This window comes from Artemia franciscana, chromosome 13 (genome assembly GCF_032884065.1).
Source record: "Artemia franciscana chromosome 13, ASM3288406v1, whole genome shotgun sequence".
NCBI classification, from domain to species: Eukaryota; Metazoa; Arthropoda; class Branchiopoda; order Anostraca; family Artemiidae; genus Artemia; species Artemia franciscana.
In genome coordinates, this window is record NC_088875.1 from 30822356 (window position 1) to 30841334 (window position 18979).

Genomic DNA, 18979 nt, shown 5'->3' on the forward strand with positions numbered 1-18979 from the left:
CACGAATTTTATATATTTTGATAAAGCATAAAAATTCAATTCTTTGATGTAGCTACTATCATCAATGCTCTGTTTCTTACAGTTTGGTTATTATTGAGCCGCAACGCTCCTTACTTACTGTTCGTTACCACGAACTGTTTGAAATAGCTGAAACATGCATGCTTTTTTCAATCGCATATATTACGTGAAAACAATGAACGAATTACCTAACTTACAGCCCTTGCCCTGATGGCATGGGGAGGCTGACATCCTAAACTACATAATTACTGGATCTTTAAACAATGCTGAACAAAATAGCTCTTTTAAAATTTTGATCGGATGTGTTTTGGGTAATGGTAGGCTTGGAAAGGGAAGGGATGGCCACCCTCCGTTCACTTTTGGTTCCCAAAAAAGATATTAGAACTTCCAAATTCCAATCAAATTTGTCCTATCCGATGTGAAAATTGTACGATCGCCCATTCCATAAAAACCTTACATACTCTCGGCATAACTTACAATACAGGGTGACCAAAAAAGATTCGTACCCATATTTTATTCGATAAGAAATCCATTTTTTAACGAATATCCTTTCTGTTGCAGGACATAAAAGGTGAACCTTTGGATGATCGTTTGCAGCTATAGTTGCCCCAAACATGTCTTGGACCAATCAGCAGGAGATGTTCTCCCTGGAGATCTATTTTGCGACAAAATCATACCAGAGCGTACAAATTCAGTTTCGAAAACTTCCATTGTCGCAACTTTCCACCAAAATTACGATTGTTACTTGGGTTACGAAATTCAGTGAGCATGGGACGGTAGTGGACTTATTTCTAAAGCCACAGGGGGAACTTATTCAGGCAGGAAAGAGAGTGCAAGGAAAGAAGAAAACATTGCTGTAGTGAGGGACTACACTGTCCAATTAAACGTGAGAACACGCCACAGTGACTCCCTTGTCATTCCGAGTTCTTGGCTGTGTCTACGTACTGATTTTCTAGGGCTGCGTCCTACTGAGTCCCTTACTGCAGAAATTTTTTCTTGTGTCCTTGCATTCCTTGCATGTCCTTGCACTTCTTTGTCATTTCCGAGTTCTTGGCTGCGTCTATGCACTGATTTCCTAGGGTTGCATCCTACTGAGTCCCTCATTGCAGCAATATTTTCCTCTTTTTCCAGCCTGAATAAGTTCCCCCTGTGGCTTTAGAACATGAGTGTACAACTATTTTGGAAAAATTCGTCCAAAATAGGTCGCAAAATAAGTTGCGACAATTGAAAAGTTTTCGAAACTGAATTTGTACACTCTGGTATGATTTTGTCACAAAATAGGTCTCCAGGGAGAATATCTTCTGCTGATTGGTCCAAGACATGTTTGGGGCAACTATAGCTGCAAACGATTATCCAAAGGTTCACCTTTCATGTCCTGCAACAGAAAGGATATTTGTTAGAAAGTGGATTTTTTATCGAATAAAATATGGGTACGAATCTTTTTGGGTCACCCTGTACTTGCCCCTGGGATCTGAGGGGTTGTGTCCACTTTGAAGGTATTGTTATATGTTCTTTGGACTATTGTGAACAAAAAGGCTATCTCACAATTTTGATCGAAAGTGGTTGTGGAAAACAGGGTGTCAGAGAAAGGGGTTGGATTAATTGTCCTCCATCCGTTTTATTCTTAAAAGAGAACTAGAACTTCATATTTCCAATCAAACGAGCCTAATCTAAAGTCCAAACAACCATCCTTTCCTAACTTAGCTCCCCCTCCTCTTTTAAGTTGTATCAACCCCAAATGCCTTGTTGTGTAATCTTTGGACTTTTATGAACGAATGGCTATCTGAAAATTTTTTATCGGATGCATTTGGGGAATAAATGACGTGAGAGGACAGCTTAGTTGCCCTTCGATCACGTTGACTCTTAAAAACGTCGCTGGAACTTCTGATTTCAAATCCAATGAGAACCCTCCGAAGTTATTGCAACCGCCCTTTCCCTAAAACCTTATACGCCCCGAGATATACCTTACAATCCTTGTCTGGAGGGCTGTTTGGGAGGGAGGGGCGTTTTTTATCTTCAAATACACAACAATTTGACCCTTCAGCTACGCTGAACAAACTGGTTATCTCAAAATTTTATTAGGATGTGCTTGGGGAAATGATTGACTTGGACTGGAGGGAGAGGGTCTGGCTGCACTTCAATCACTTTTATCTATCAATGAAGGCACTTGAACTTTCAATTCTGAATATAAATAGCCCCTTTCAAAGTCTTTACGACAGATAGACTCTTCTACACAAAGTGCCCTGATCTGAATAAAAAAAAAAAAAAAAAAAAAAAAAAAAAAAAAAAAAAAAAAAAAAAAAAAAAAAAAAAAAAAAATGTCAACATCACTCTTTACTTAGGCAGTGCTATTGAGTCGTAGAAGAAACGGGCACTAGTACCTCTAATTTCCAATTGAATGAACCACATGCAAAACTCTTATGACCACCTTTTCATAAAAACCTTAAATATTAACAATGGACAACTAGAAAAACCTATAGTCCCACCTTGAGGACCATTGTAGGGTTGTCATCACCAAAGACATATTTACTGGACCATTTAAGTATGCTTAACAAAATAACTAACTTAAAAATTTTGATTGGATGTGTTTGGGGCTGCGACGAGATTGGGAAAAGGTGGAGTGAGTGTCCTGGTTGACCTATAATCTCTTTTTGACTTTTGAAAAGCGCACTAGAACTTTATATTTCCAACCGAATGAGCCCCTTTCGAAGATATCAGTTAAAACTCCTTTTATACTATCTATATGAACCAGCCTGGTCTGAAAGAAAGCACAAATAAAAATTTTGCCCACATCGCTGTTTACTTAATTAGCGCTATTGAGTTTTTGACGTTTGGACTTGTTTTTTGAAACTCGACTGCGGTTGAATATAATCCTAAACTTGAAAAGCTTGAAAAATCGCTCACAGCCCTAAAATACTGATTGAAAATCTTGAGGAGCACGTTAATCGCATAGAGATGAGGCTTGACGATTACGACCAAGAAGTTCTGCTTAATAGTCTCGTAGTCCATGGTATGAAACAAAATCCAGGAGTAAACTTGAATACCACTGTGATTGATTTGGTTAAGCAGAAGTTACGTGTTAGTGACATAACGGATAGGCATATTACAAGCGTATTTCGCTTCCAGCAGAATATGATCAGCGCTGATGGTTCTGATAAAGTAGCTCCCATAATGGTGAAGTTTCAGAGCAAAGATATTGTCCTAAGAGTCTTCAAAGAAAAAGCAAAATTAGCGCCTACCGGTGTATACATCACTGAGGCTTTAACCAAGTGCCGTAGAGACATTTTGAACATGGCGAGAGACAAATTTGGTGTGAAGTATGTTTGGACAGACCATGGTAATGTCCTTGAGAAAAGGCCAAGTGACCCTTCCATTCGCAGAATGAGGTCACTTGTTGATTGCATGTGATTTTGTTAATTTTTTTCTGTATATATTTTTTTGCGTTTGATTTTCATTGTTCAATAGTAACACCAATATTTAATATTTTTCGTTTTAATGGGTACCGATCTACTAAGTTTGCGGCTTAAACGATATGAGCAAGACCCATTTGATATTGACAAATATTTATTATCTGAGCTTATGGCAGAGCATTCTACTTTAAGTTTTCGGCCAGGTAGTTTTAGCATGCATATTAATGAATCTGCAGATATTAATAAAAGAATGAATGAGTACCTTGTGTGCGCGTGGAACTGCCACATTTCGTCATCCTATCATGATGTTGTTCAGTTTATATACGAAAATGATTCTATTCAGTTGCTTGCTTTATGTGAAACATTTTTGGGTAAGGATAGTCTTCTCTCGTTCTATAGTTTTCTAGGGTATTGTTTGGAATCGAAAAACAGTTCAAAAATGGGCAGAGGGGGCCTGCGTTTCTAGTAAGGAACTTTTTACAGTATAAGGTGCGTGATGATCTTGAGGTTTGGCCAGAGGTTGAGTTTGAAAGTTTTTCTGCTGAACTTAGATTTGAAGAAAATCTATATCTATATATATAAAAATAAGTTGTCTGTGTGTGGATCTGTGGATCTGTGGATCAGTTGACGTCACCTGAAAAAACTGGATCAGGTGACGTCAAAACTGAAAAAACTAAAAAAAGGCAAAAACTACAAAAAAAAACTAAAAACTAATAAAAAAAATAAAAAAGCTAAAAAACTAAAAAAAGGCAAAAACTACAAAAAAACTAAAAACTAATAAAAAAGCTAAAAAACTAAAAAAACTAAAAAAAAGGCAAAAACTACAAAAAAAACTAAAAACTAATAAAAAAAATAAAAAAGCTAAAAAACTAAAAAAACTAAAAAAAACTAAAAACTAAAAAAAACTAAAAAAAAGGAAAAAACTGAAAAATAAGCTAAAATAAAGGTAAAAACCAATAAAAAACTAAAAAAAACTGAAAAAACTAAAAAAAGGCAAAAACTACAAAAAAAACTAAAAACTAATAAAAAAGTAAAAAAGCTAAAAAACTAAAAAAACTAAAAAAACTAAAAAAAGGTAAAAAAATAAAAAAAATAAAAAAAACAAAAAAACTAAAAAAAAGGAAAAAACTGAAAAATAAGCTAAAATAAAGGTAAAAAACAATAAAAAACTAAAAAGAAAAAAGGAAAAAACTAAAAAAAATTTTCATCTAAAAAATTAAAAAAAACTAAAAAAGGTAAAAACTAAAAGAACTAAAAAAGAAAAAAATAAATGACGACACTCAAAGAGAAAGCGACCAGGACAAAAGGAATGTTCGATTAGCAATCAACAAAGCACCGGGACACAGGGAGTATAAATGACGACCAGGACATAAGTAAAAAAAAAAACTAACAAAACTAAAAAGAAGGTAAAAACTACAAAAAAACTAAAAAGAAAAAAACTAAAAAAAGGCAAAAACTACAAAAAAAACTAAAAACTAATAAAAAAGCTAAAAAAATAAAAAAACTAAAAAAAGGCAAAAACTACAAAAAAACTAAAAACTAATAAAAAAAATAAAAAAGCTAAAAAACTAAAAAAACTAAAAAAACTAAAAAAAGGTAAAAAACTAAAAAAACTAAAAACTAAAAAAAAACTAAAAAAAAGGAAAAAACTGAAAAATAAGCTAAAATAAAGGTAAAAACCAATAAAAAACTAAAAAAAACTGAAAAAACTAAAAAAAGGCAAGAACTCCAGGACATAAGTAAAAAAAAACTAACAAAACTAAAAAGAAGGTAAAAACTACAAAAAAACTAAAAAGAAAAAAACTAAAAACTAATAAAAAAACTAAAAAATCTAAAAATCTAAATAAACTAAAAAAGAAAAAAAAGGAAAAAAATAAAGGAGAAAAACAAAACTAAAAAACGAATGTATATACAGACCGGGACACCGGGATACAAATGACGACCGGGACACAGGGAATATAAATGACGACCGGGACACAGGGACACAACTACAACGGGGACACCGGGGGAAACAGGGGGATATAAATGACGACCGGGACACCGGGACAGGGAATGGTCGATTAGCAATCACCATCAACAAAGCTCAAGGGCAATCATTAGAATCATGAGGTATAGATCTGAATACAGATTGTTTTCCCATGGACCATTATATGTTGCATGTTCAAGAGTCGGTAAACCTGACAATCAATTTATATGCAAAGACAATGGGACAGCAAAGAATGTTGTATATTCGCAAGTTTTACGTAGTTAAAACCATATATATATATATATATATATATATATATATATATATATATATATATATATATATATATATATATATATATCTATCTATATTCACAGGTGGGACATGGGGACACAACTACAATGGCGCGTAACTATTATGGCGCGTAACGACTTACGCGCGCGGGGGGGCTTGGGGGGGCGCGAAGCGCCCCCACCAACTAGGTGTTGGGGTGGCGCGAAGCGCCACCCCAACAGCTAGTATATATATAAAAATAAGTTGTCTGTGTGTGTGTGTGGGTCTGTCAGGTGACGTCATGTTTGTGTGTTGACTGACGTCATGTTTTCGACTGACGAAATTACAGACCAGGACATCGGGACACAAATGACGACCGGGACACCGGCACATAGAGAATATAAATGACGACCGGGACACTCAAAGAGAAAGCGACCAGGACACAAGGAATGTTTGATTAGCAATCACCATCAACAAAGCACCGGGACACAAATGACGACCGGGACACAGGGAGTATAAATGACGACCAGGACATAAGTAAAAAAAACTAAAAAACTAAAAAAAATGTAAAAACTACAAAAGAACTAAAAAGAAAAAAAAATAAAAACTAACAAAAAAAAACTAAAAAAGCTAAAAAACTAAAAAAACTAAAAAATAGAAAAAATAAAAAAAGGAAACAAAATGAAAAATAAAGGAGAAAAACAAAACAAAAAAAAATAAAAATAAAAAAAAACTAAAAAGAAAAAAAGGGAAAAATACAAAAATTTATTTCATCATGTACCATTTCAAAAACGAATGTATATACAGACCGGGACACCGGGATACAAATGACGACCGGGACACAGGGATTATAAATGACAACCGGGACACAGGTACAAACCTACAACGGGGACGCCGGGGGGCACAGGGGGATATATAAACGACGACGGGGACACAGGGAATGTTCGATTAGCAATCACCATCAACAAAGCTCAGGGGCAATCATTAGAATCATGAGGAATAACTAAAAAAACTAAAAAAAGGTAAAAAACTAAAAACTAAAAAAAAGACCAATTCAAAAACGAATGTATATACAGACCGGGACACCGGGACACAAATGACGACCGGGACACCGGGACACAAGGAATATAAATGACGCCCGGGACACTCAAAGAGAAATCACAGATTGGGACACCGGGACACAAATGACGACCGGGACACAGGGAATACAAATGACGACCGGGACACAGGGACACAACTACAGCGGGGACGCCGGGGGACACAGGGAGATATATAAATGACGACGGAGACACAGGGAATGGTCGATTAGCAATCACCATCAACAAAGCTCAAGGGCAATCATTAGAATCATGAGGTATAGATCTGAATACGGATTGTTTTCCAATGGACCATTATATGTTGCATGTTCAAGAGTCGGTAAACCTGAATATCTATTTATATGCACAGACAATGGGACAGCAAAGAATGTTGTATATTCGCAAGTTTGACGTAGTTAAAAACATATATATATCTTCTATATATATAAAAATAAGTTGTCTGTCTGTCTGTGGATGGATGGATCAGGTGACGTCACCTGAAAAAACTGGATCAGGTGACGTCAAAACTGGAAAAACTAAAAAAAGGCAAAAACTACAAAAAAAAACTAAAAACTAATAAAAAAAATAAAAAAGCTAAAAAACTAAAAAAACTAAAAAAGGCAAAAACTACAAAAAAAACAAAACTAATAAAAAAGCTAAAAAACTAAAAAAACTAAAAAAAGGCAAAAACTGCAAAAAAAACTAAAAACTAATAAAAAAAATAAAAAAGCTAAGAAACTAAAAAAAACTAAAAAAACTAAAAAAAGGTAAAAAACTAAAAAAACTAAAAACTAAAAAAAACTAAAAAAAAAGGAAAAAACTGAAAAATAAGCTAAAATAAAGGTAAAAACCAATAAAAAACTAAAAAAAAAACTGAAAAAACTAAAAAAAGGCAAAAACTACAAAAAAAACTAAAAACTAATAAAAAAAGTAAAAAAGCTAAAAAACTAAAAAAACTAAAAAAACTAAAAAAAGGTAAAAAACTAAAAATAATAAAAAATAAAAAAAAACTGAAAAAAAGGAAAAAACTGAAAAATAAGCTAAAATAAAGGTAAAAACCAATAAAAAACTAAAAAGAAAAAAAGGAAAAAACTAAAAAAAATTTTCATCTAAAAAACTAAAAAAACTAAAAAAGGTAAAAACTAAAAGAACTAAATAAGAAAAAAATAAATGACGAAACTCAAAGAGAAAGCGACCAGGACAAAAGGAATGTTCGATTAGCAATCAACAAAGCACCGGGACACAGGGAGTATAAATGACGACCAGGACATAAGTAAAAAAAAAAACTATCTATATATATAAAAATAAGTTGTCTGTGGATCTGTGGATCGTGGATCAGGTGACGTCACCTGAAAAAACTGGATCAGGTGACGTCAAAACTGAAAAAACTAAAAAAAGGCAAAAACTACAAAAAAAACTAAAAACTAATAAAAAAAATAAAAAAGCTAAAAAACTAAAAAACTAAAAAAAGGCAAAAACTACAAAAAAAAACTAAAAACTAATAAAAAAGCTAAAAAACTAAAAAAACTAAAAAAAAGGCAAAAACTACAAAAAAACTAAAAACTAATAAAAAAAATAAAAAAGCTAAAAAACAAAAAAAAACTAAAAAAACTAAAAAAAGGTAAAAAACTAAAAAAACTAAAAACTAAAAAAAACTAAAAAAAGGGAAAAAACTGAAAAATAAGCTAAAATAAAGGTAAAAACCAATAAAAAACTAAAAAAAAACTGAAAAAACTAAAAAAAGGCAAAAACTACAAATAAACTAAAAACTAATAAAAAAAGTAAAAAAGCTAAAAAACTAAAAAAACAAAAAAACTAAAAAAACTAAAAAAAGGTAAAAAACTAAAAAAAATAAAAAATAAAAAAAACTAAAAAAAAAGGAAAAAACTGAAAAATAAGCTAACATAAAGGTAAAAACCAATAAAAAACTAAAAAGAAAAAAAGGAAAAAACTAAAAAAATTTTCATCTAAAAAACTAAAAAAAACTAAAAAAGGTAAAAACTAAAAGAACTAAAAAAGAAAAAAATAAATGACGACACTCAAAGAGAAAGCGACCAGGACAAAAGGAATGTTCGATTAGCAATCAACAAAGCACCGGGACACAGGGAGTATAAATGACGACCAGGACACCGGGACAGGGAATGGTCGATTAGCAATCACCATCAACAAAGCTCAAGGGCAATCATTAGAATCATGAGGTATAGATCTGAATACAGATTGTTTTCCCATGGACCATTATATGTTGCATGTTCAAGAGTCGGTAAACCTGACAATCTATTTATATGCAAAGACAATGGGACAGCAAAGAATGTTGTATATTCGCAAGTTTTACGTAGTTAAAACCATATATATATATATATATATATATATATATATATATATATATATATATATATATATATATATATATATATATATATATATATATATATATATATATATATATATATATATATCTATATTCACAGGTGGGACATAGGGACACAACTACAATGGCGCGTAACTATTATGGCGCGTAACGACTTACGCGCGCGGGGGGGCTTGGGGGGGGCCCGAAGCGCCCCCACCAACTAGGTGTTGGGGTGGCGCGAAGCGCCACCCCAACAGCTAGTATATATATATATATATATATATATATATATATATATATATATGTATATATATATATATATATATATATATATATATATATATATATATATATATATATATATATATATATATATATATATATATATATATCTATATTCACAGGTGGGACATAGGGACTCAACTACAATGGCACGTAACTAATATGGCGCGTAACGACTTACGCGCGCGGGGGAGCTTGGGGGGGCGCGAAGCGCCCCCACCAACTAGGTAGTAATCTTACATTTTGTATTATTTTTAGATCACCGAGTGCTATGTTTGATTGTTTTATAGCTGGTTTTGATGATTTAATTCTGAATGTAAGAAATTCAGGTTTGGGATTTATGATAATGGGTGATTTTAATTATGATTTGAAAATACTAGTTGGTATGAATCTTGATTTTTTAAATTTAATGTTATCTCACGATCTATACCCCGTGGTCACAGTTCCTACGTGGATCACCAAGCATTCTGCGACCTTGATTGACAATATATTTGTTTCGTCAGGTCAAGCAGCAACTAGATGCGCAGACATTATAATTTCACCTATCTCTGATCACCTGCCAGTATTAGCTTGATTAGAACTTCGCATAAAAAAACAAGTACTGAAGCATACTATACAGATCCGAGATCTGAATCCAGCGAACGTTAAAATGTTTTCAGAAGAGCTAGGTGCTGTAAATTGGGAGAGTATATTTAGGGAGAATAACCCATCTTTGGCTTTTGAAAAGTTCAACACCACACTACTAGGTCTTTATGACTCGACATGCCCACTGAAAAGTATGAAAATAAGAAAATAAGCAGCCAGAAAACCTTGAGTTCATAATGAGCTTCTGCGAATGACTGATATAAGAAATGCTTTGCATGCAGCACACATCAATGAACCAAATGAGTTTAGTTCCGCAACGTTTAAGGATCAACGTAATCTAGTAACTCTACTAGGCGAAAGAAGACGAGAGACTTTTATGGCAAAGAATTTGAGAAAAATGCATCAAACCATAAAGCCACTTGGAAAATTATTAATGAAGTGATCAGAGGTAGTCCTGCTCAACAACAGTATAGCCTAAATGTTGGTGGCGAAATAGTTCGAGATCTTGATAAAGTATGTAATTTTGTTTGCTCATCATTTCTCGAAGATTGGTGAAACTGTTCAGAGTGAACCAGCAGTGAAAAAGGAGTTGCTGACAGAGGAATCTATTTTTGAAGACCTAAGAGGTCAAGATTTTGAAATGAAATTAGAACCGTCCAATTCTGTCCACCGAACTCTAAAATCAGTGCTTCCGAATATTTTTCCAGTACTAGTATTTTGTTAAATCTGTCAATGGCAGGGGGTCAATTTCCCCATTCGCTGAAAATGGCCAAAGTAATCCTGCTTCCGAAGTCTGGTACTCTAAGTGACATTTCAAATTGGAGACCTATATCAATACTACCCATAATTTCAAAGCTATATGAAAAGATAATGCACAAAAGACTATATGAGCATCTAAGGAATTGCAGATTTCTGTCTGAAACTGAATTTAGTTTTAGAAAAAGACATTCAAATGTGCATGCCGCCTTAGATTCAATTGATAACGTAAAAATTATTACGTTAAAAAATTATTTTTGCATGACAATTTTCATTGATTTTAAGAAAGCTTCTGATACTTTTGATTTTGGAATTTTTTTGGATATATTGTCAAAGTTAGGTATTAGGAAGAAGTGTTTGAGCTGGTTTGAGTCGTATTTGCGAGGTAGAAGTGTAAAAGTTGCAATAAATAATAAAGTTTCACAGACTTACCCATTGAATTGCCGAGTGCCACAAGGTTCTGTCCTATGTCCTCTTTTATTCTTAATTTATGTAGATAGTATGAGATTTTTTATCCCTGCTTACTTAACGTCTATTGCCGATGACACTGCTATAACTGTTATTGCCAAATCGTTGCCAGACTTGATATACTGAGCAAACAGTGCTTTAAAGGGACTTCATACGTTTGTTACACTCAGTAAACTTGCTGTTAACGCTTCAAAAACAAATTACATGGTTTTTAGAAGGACTGGTAAGCCTCAAGATTTACCTTTAGATATTAAGTACAATGGTATTTCTTTGAAACAAGTCCGAGAAGCGCGTTACCTCGGGTTTCTTCTTGACTTTAAACTGAGTTGGAAGGGGCACAGTGACCTAGTTTACTGCAAAGTGTCAAGGGGAGTTGGAATGCTGCGGCTTCTAAAAAATGTGCTTGCTTTGAAAGTTTTAATGTCACTGTACCATACTTTAATAAAATCGTATATAAATTATCGTTGTTTAATCTGGGCTAGGAACTTTCAGTCTAATTATAGGAGAGTTCAAATGCAACAGAATAAGGCAATTAGAATTCTAGGAAATTATGATCGTGGAAGCGCTAGCACTGTGTCTATATATAAGAAGTTTGTTATTTTGGATGTTGGAAAAATGAGAGACATGCGGATTGGTATATCAGTGTCTACATAATTTAGGGCCTGATATTTTTAATGATTTTTTTTTTTAGCTTGGGTTCTTCTTATCATGATTATGACACGCGAAATTCAAATAATCTTGTTCATGAGTTTCGGAATGCTTCCCAGTTGGCTCATGTCATCAGATACATGGGACCGTCTGTCTGGAATCCATTCCCACAGCGAGTTAAAGAATCAGAAAGTCTGCCTCGGCTGAAACGTCGCCTCAAAGCCAATCTTCTAGACAATTAGTAATGATGAGTATTTTAGACTGAGTGAAGGGAATCTCCCCCCCCCTCATTTTGTTAAATTGATCATTAGTTTTTTTTCTTTAATGTGTTCCGTTTTCTTTTTTTGTAGTATATTTATCTTGTTATTTTTTTTATGAGAAGTGAAATATTTTAAAGAAATGGATTGCATTTGATGTCAACGATGGTTACAGGCCATTGTGGCCTATTTTTTTGTGGCTGATGAATGAAAGTTTACAGTATTGTTTTTGAATAAAATTACCTACCTACTTACCCTACTATCAGTTAAAAAAATATATTTTTTAATTTAATCTTTTGTTGAAATTTGATCAATTACGTTGACGGAAAATCTGCCTAATATTTGGAACTCTTTTGAGCTATAGCCATCTTGACATTTATCATATTACAAAGCTGGTCATATGTTAAGGGTGAAGGGTCTTGAGAAAGGAAATTGAGGAATTGATGAAGGGAATGAGCCTTGGGTAGAAAATGGTTGGATTTGCATTATATATATATATATATATATATATATATATATATATATATATATATATATATATATATATATATATATATATATATATATATATATATATATATATATATATATATATATATATCATGAAAAGAGAAGTCACCAATGCAACAGCACAAATACACAAAAAAAAAGAAAAAAAAAGAAAAAAGAGAGAGACAGAAGGAGAAAAGGAAGACTGTTTTCCTAAATTAGTGATTAATATAGACCAGCACTTGAATGAGGCCTTAACCCTACTCATTCATACAATCACATAGGTCAAACAGCATAGCCACACACAATCAACCATAAAGAATAATCCATGGATAGGCAGACATGTCGTCAATAATTATAAGTCGTCATTTACCAAACAATAGAAAAAATAATATAGACAAATAATTCAGAGGCAACACCCAACATAAGGGCTCATCAGGAGAATACACTGGCCTATATAGGGTTTCGCCACTCTAAATTCTCTACCCAGCACAGTGTTGTGGCTACCACAGAATATCCATGGCATCCCCGCGTCAGGTATCACCCCCAAAATATATGCCTATGAAAGAAAATAAAAAAAAGGCAAATGAAAAACAACCAAGTAAAACCAAAACAGGCTTATCCTGTTAATATATCCCTCCCTTTAGATATATGGTAAAATTCTTGTTTATTGACTTCTTGCTATCTCATTAATAGGCCAGGTTAGAAAAACAAAACCCCCCAGCGATGGGTCCACAGGCTAAAGTACGTCCCAGGAAGGTATCCCGAAGTACCCACCTCCACTGCCTCTCCCTTTAGAGGGCCCTGATCTTTGACGACTTTCAAAAATATGTGTGTTATAAAAGTAAAACTTGTATAATAGATCTTCTGCTTGAATGAAGTACAACAAAATTGTTTTCAGCTTCACAACTTTGCTTAATCCCAATTTATAAGGTTTTAAAGATATACAAATACAGTTCCTAAACTTTGAAAAAAAACATTGATATGGCTCAGAATTCTACTCAAATAACAGAAATTGCATTTTGAGAACTAAATGCAGATAAAAAGCAACTGGTAACTGAAAATTAAGGTAAAATATTGTTTTACCAAAATTCCAATAAGTATATACCTGTCATGTTGGTGAATTACAGGGCTTTCTTGAGGGAGAAGGAGTGGAGGTGGGTACCCCAAAACACCTTCCTGGGACATACTGTAGCCCGTAGACCCACCGCCGAAAGCTTCATTCTCCCAACCCAGCCCCTTTCCGAGATAGCAAGAAGTCACTCAACTAGAATGTCTAAGATTAGGAGCTTACTATCCATGTTTGGGGAAAATACATTTTTAATCAAATTATTGGTCCAAAATTAGTCATTGTCTAAGTTTTGGGAGTCTTAACCTTGTGTTTATCTACCTAGAGCCATATCTGGGACTATGAAAGGGGGGGGGGTTCTTAAAAAAACAACCATGATAGGCCTTTTTGGAAGGAGCATAAAATAGAAATCTAATGGTTGACTAGACCTATGTCGTCATGTCGTTATGAAGTTAGTTGTCGTCATTTTTGTTATGACGATGACGTCATGAAAGGTATTTAAGAAAATCGTTCAAAGACAAATTTTTAATTGTAAGAAGATCGTGGACGGAAAAATGTTTAATTGTAAAATGAATGAAGAACCTACAATGGCAACAGCCGATGAAGCTGGTCAAACAGTCTATGCCAAAAAACTTGCGGCTGATAGAGAAAGTAAGAAAAGAAAGCGTGCCGAAGTAGCTGAGTTGGTAAAGCGTTATGTTCCTTGTTCCAGGTCCGAGAGGTTCCAGGTTCGAACCTTGGCTTTAGCATTAATACAAAAGAAGAAAAAAAAAACTATAAAAGGTAAAAACTACAAAAAAAGAAAATACTAAAAAAAACTAAAAAAGCTAAAAAACTAAAAAAAAAAAACTAAAGAAAAGGTAAAAACAAAAAGAGAAAAAAACTAAAAAAAGACTAAAAAAAGGTAAAAACTAAAAAAAACTAAAAAGAAAAAACAATCAAAAACTAATAAAAAAAAATAAAAAACTAAAAATTGAAAAAGAAAAAAAACTAAAAAAAGGAAAAAAAAATGAAAAATAAAGGAGAAAAAGAAAACTAAAAACCGGAACACAGGGAATATAAATGACGACCGGGACACTCAAAGAGAAATTACAGACTGGGACACTGGGACACAAATAAAGACCGGGAGATGTAAATGACGACCGGGACACTCAAAGATATTTTACAGACCGGGACATCGGGATACAAATGACGACCGGGACACCGTGACACAGGGAATATAAATGACGACTGGGACGCTCAAAGAGAAATTACAGACTGGGACACTGGGACACAAATGGCGACCGGGATACTGGGAATATAAACGACGACCGGGACACAGGGACACAGCTACAAGGGGGATTCCGGGGGCACAGGGGGATATATAACTGACGACGGAGACACACGGAATGTTTGATTAGCAATCACCATCAACAAAGCTCAAGGGCAATCATTAGAATAATCAGGTATAGATCTGAATACGGATTGTTTTTCCCATGGACAATTTTATGTTGCATGTTCAAGGAGTCGGTAAACCTGACAATCTATTTATATGCACAGACAATGGGACAGGGACTTACAATGAGGGAGGGGGGGGCGCAAAGCGCCCCCACCAACTAGGTGTTGGGGTGGCGCTTCGCGCCACCCCAACAGCTAGTATATATATATATATATATATATATATATATATATATATATATATATATATATATATATATATATATATATATATATATATATATATATATATATATATATATATATATATATAGAATATAGAAGTTTCGAGTTTCGAGAAGTTAAGTGATTTTCTGTCTGTCACTAAGTATGACGTCTACGTAAAAAAAAACGACACCTCCTCTATAAAAAAAACGTCAAACTAACGTCAAACTCAAACTTTAGCGTAAAGAGTCAAACTTTAAACTTTTTATTATTAAAAGTTTTTATTTTTCATTTCATTACGTAAAAAAAACGTCAAACTAAACGTCAACTCAAACTTTAGCGTAAAGAGTCAAACTTTAAACTTTTTATTATTAAAAGTTTTTATTTTTCATTTCATTACGTAAAAAAAAACTTCACCTCCTTGTAATAAAAAAAACGTCAAACTAACGTAAAAAAAAACGTTCAAAAACGTAAAAAAACGTCAAACCCCGAATCAAATAGCTCATGGTAATGAACTGCAAGTAAGTCACCTCCTTCTAATAAAAAAAAACGTCAAACTTTAGCGTAAACAGTCAAACTTTAAACTTTTTATTATTAAAAGTTTTTATTTTTCATTTCATTACTTCGTATATGAATTTATGAATTTATTATTCATAAAAGTGGCAAAGGTGGCAAAAATGGTGTGGCAGCTCCCGTATCTCTTAGGGTAACCCCGAATCAAATAGCTCATGGTAATGAACTGCAAGTAAGGAGCGACTTGGCTCAATAGTAACCGAAACTCCGAAGAGTAACCGAATTTGTTGTCAGTAGATAGACTACCTCAAAAGAATCAGCTTATTATTCTGATTCCAAATACATAAGATTCATAGAGTTTAGTGTTACCTACAAGCCTGATTTTCGCCTGATTTTCGAAAAGGGGGAAACAACCCCCTGAAATTAAAAAGATCTTAATTTAAACCACACCATCAAATTCAGGTTATCCGAAAACCCTGCTGCAGAAATGTCAAGCTCCTATGTAGAAAAATGTGGAATTTTGTATTTTTTCCCTAAAGAACGGATCACGGTTGCGTGTTTATTTGTTGTTGTTTTTTTCCAGGGCGATAGTATCGAATTAGTGGTCCTAGAGATCTGGAGGGGGTGCATTAGAACGGAAATTAGAAGTTCTAGTGTCCTTTTTAGTTAACCAAAGAGATTGGAGGGCGACTAGCCCCCCTCCACGCCTCTTTTTCCACAAAGTTGTCTTATCAATATTTTTGAGGTAGTCATTTTGTTCAGCATAGTTGAAACATCTAATAACTGTGTCTTTGGGGTTAACATGGTTCCCCACAGCACTTGGGGAGAGGCCTGTGAGTTATGAAATCTGCTATTGTTTATGGATAGTATTTGTTTTTGGGAAATATACAGACATTTTTTAGGGAGGGGGAAATTTTTCGCTTTATGTGGGTTTCTGTAAAGGAAATTTTCCGCGGAGAATGATAATTTTCCGGGGGGTGAACTTTCCTGGGGAAAATTAACACTGGAGGGATTTGAAAGAATTCCTATACGAAATTCTTTTTATTCGTCTTGCTTTCTCTTTGCTAACTCAATTTTGCATCTGGAGATGTTCCAAGGAAATTATCTGGATGCTATTTTCAGTGTTTCTGAATTTCCGGAGGAAAATTTCCATGGAAGGGGGATTTCCAGAATGATCGGGAAAATGATTAGAAATTGAAGTCTTTTTCAAATGAAAGTATGCTAAGGAAAATTCTTCAGACTGAATTGTCTGCAAGAAATTTTTTGGCGGGGGGAATTTTCAGCCAGGAAGGAATTGTCCAGAGGAATTTTATGGGAGATTTGCCAAGGAATTTTAAGGAGGGTGTATTTTACATGGGAGGAGATTTCCTCGGAGTTTTCCGTGAGGGGAAAGAAATTTCCATGAAGTTTGTGCCAGATTTACCGGCATTATTTGAAAAACGATCAGAAATTTAATAAAGAAAAAAATTCAATTGAAAGTAAGGAGCAACATTAAAACTCAAAACGAATATAAATTACTTTGTATATGAGGGGCTCGACCCCTTGTCAATACCAAGCTCTTTACGCGAAAGTTTGACTTTTTGTTCAAATTCTTTAAGAAAGATTCTTGAAACACAGGGGTCGTCTAATTAGAATAATAAGTTTTTTTAAAAGTTCTAAAAAAATTAGCATAACGAGGGAGGTATTGAGGAGGGGGCAGCCCCCGTCACATACGGAATTTTAGTTCGTTTCGAGTTTTAATATTATTAAATAAAAAGAAACAAGTTTTTATAACTGAAAGTAAGGAACGACAATAAAACTTAAAACGAATTGAAATTATTCCGTATATGAATTGGCCTGTCCACTCCTCAACGCCTCGCTCTTTACGCTATAGTTTGACTCTTTGTCGCTACTCCACTTTTTAAAACAATAAAAACATTAATGCAAAGAGCAAGGCGTTGAGGAGGGGACAGCCCCTTTCTTATACGGAATAATTTATGTTCGTTTTAAGTTTTAATATCACTCCATACTTTCAGTTAAAAAAGCTTGTTTTTTTTTACATTTAACAGAAAGACAGAACAACAGACAGAAAGAGGCTGCTTCCTCATCAACGCCCCGCTCTTTACGCTAAAGTTTTTTACTGTTTTAAAAGAAGAATTGAGAGAAAGAGTCAAACTTTAGCGTAAAGATCAGGGCGTTGATGAGGAAGCAGCCTCTTCATATACGAAGAAAGAGTCAAACTTTAGCGTAAAGAGCGGGGCGTTGATGAGGAAGCAGCCTCTTTCTTATACGAATAATTTTGATATATATATATATATATATATATATATATATATATATATATATATATATATATATATATATATATATATATATATATATATATATATATATATATATATATATATATATATATATTGACGTCATACTTAGTGACAGACAAACGGACAGACGGACAGTACATTTTTATTTATATCTATCTATACTAGCTGAAGCCAGGCGGCTTCGCCACCTGACCCCAGCTAGCGGGGACAGGCTTCGCCCCAACTAAAAAAACTAAAAACTGAAAAAGAAAAAAACTAAAAAGAAAACAGAAAAAACTAAAAAAGCTAAAAAAAGGGTAAAAATCAATAATAAAACTAAAAGACACAGGGACACAACTACTTTGCCGCGTAACTAATATTGGTAGAGCGTTATGTTTCAGGTTGTAGATCTGAAAGGTTCAACCCTGAATACAAAAGAAGAAAAAAACTAAAAAAGGTAAAAACTACAAAAAAATCTAAAAACAAGAAAGAATGTCTGTCTGTCTGTCTGTCTGTCCGCATATGACGTCTGAATTATTTCATAAATAGATATATATATATATATATATATATATATATATATATATATATATATATATATATATATATATATATATACATATATATATATATATATATATATATATATATATATATATATATATATATATATATATATATATAAATATATATATATATATATATATATATATATATATATATATATATATATATATATATATATATATTTATATATATATATATATATATATATATATATATATATATATAATATATATATATATATAAATATATATATATATATATATATATATATATATGTATATATATATATATATATATGTATATATATAATATATATATATATATATATA

The 18979-nt window shown here is 33.1% G+C and overlaps 1 protein-coding gene and 1 long non-coding RNA gene across 2 annotated transcripts in view; one reads left to right on the forward strand and one right to left on the reverse strand.

Annotated features, from left to right (window-relative positions):
- The window catches only part of LOC136034795 (uncharacterized), a 30620-nt gene extending 18488 nt beyond the window's left edge, over window positions 1–12132 (forward strand). Inside the window, exon 3 of the long non-coding RNA XR_010619247.1 lies at window positions 11876–12132. This is a non-coding gene — a long non-coding RNA (uncharacterized LOC136034795). The remainder of the gene's footprint in view (window positions 1–11875) is intronic.
- The window catches only part of LOC136034794 (uncharacterized), a 55711-nt gene that overhangs the window by 25714 nt on the left and 11018 nt on the right, over window positions 1–18979 (reverse strand). The gene's annotated exons all lie outside the window — the stretch shown is intronic.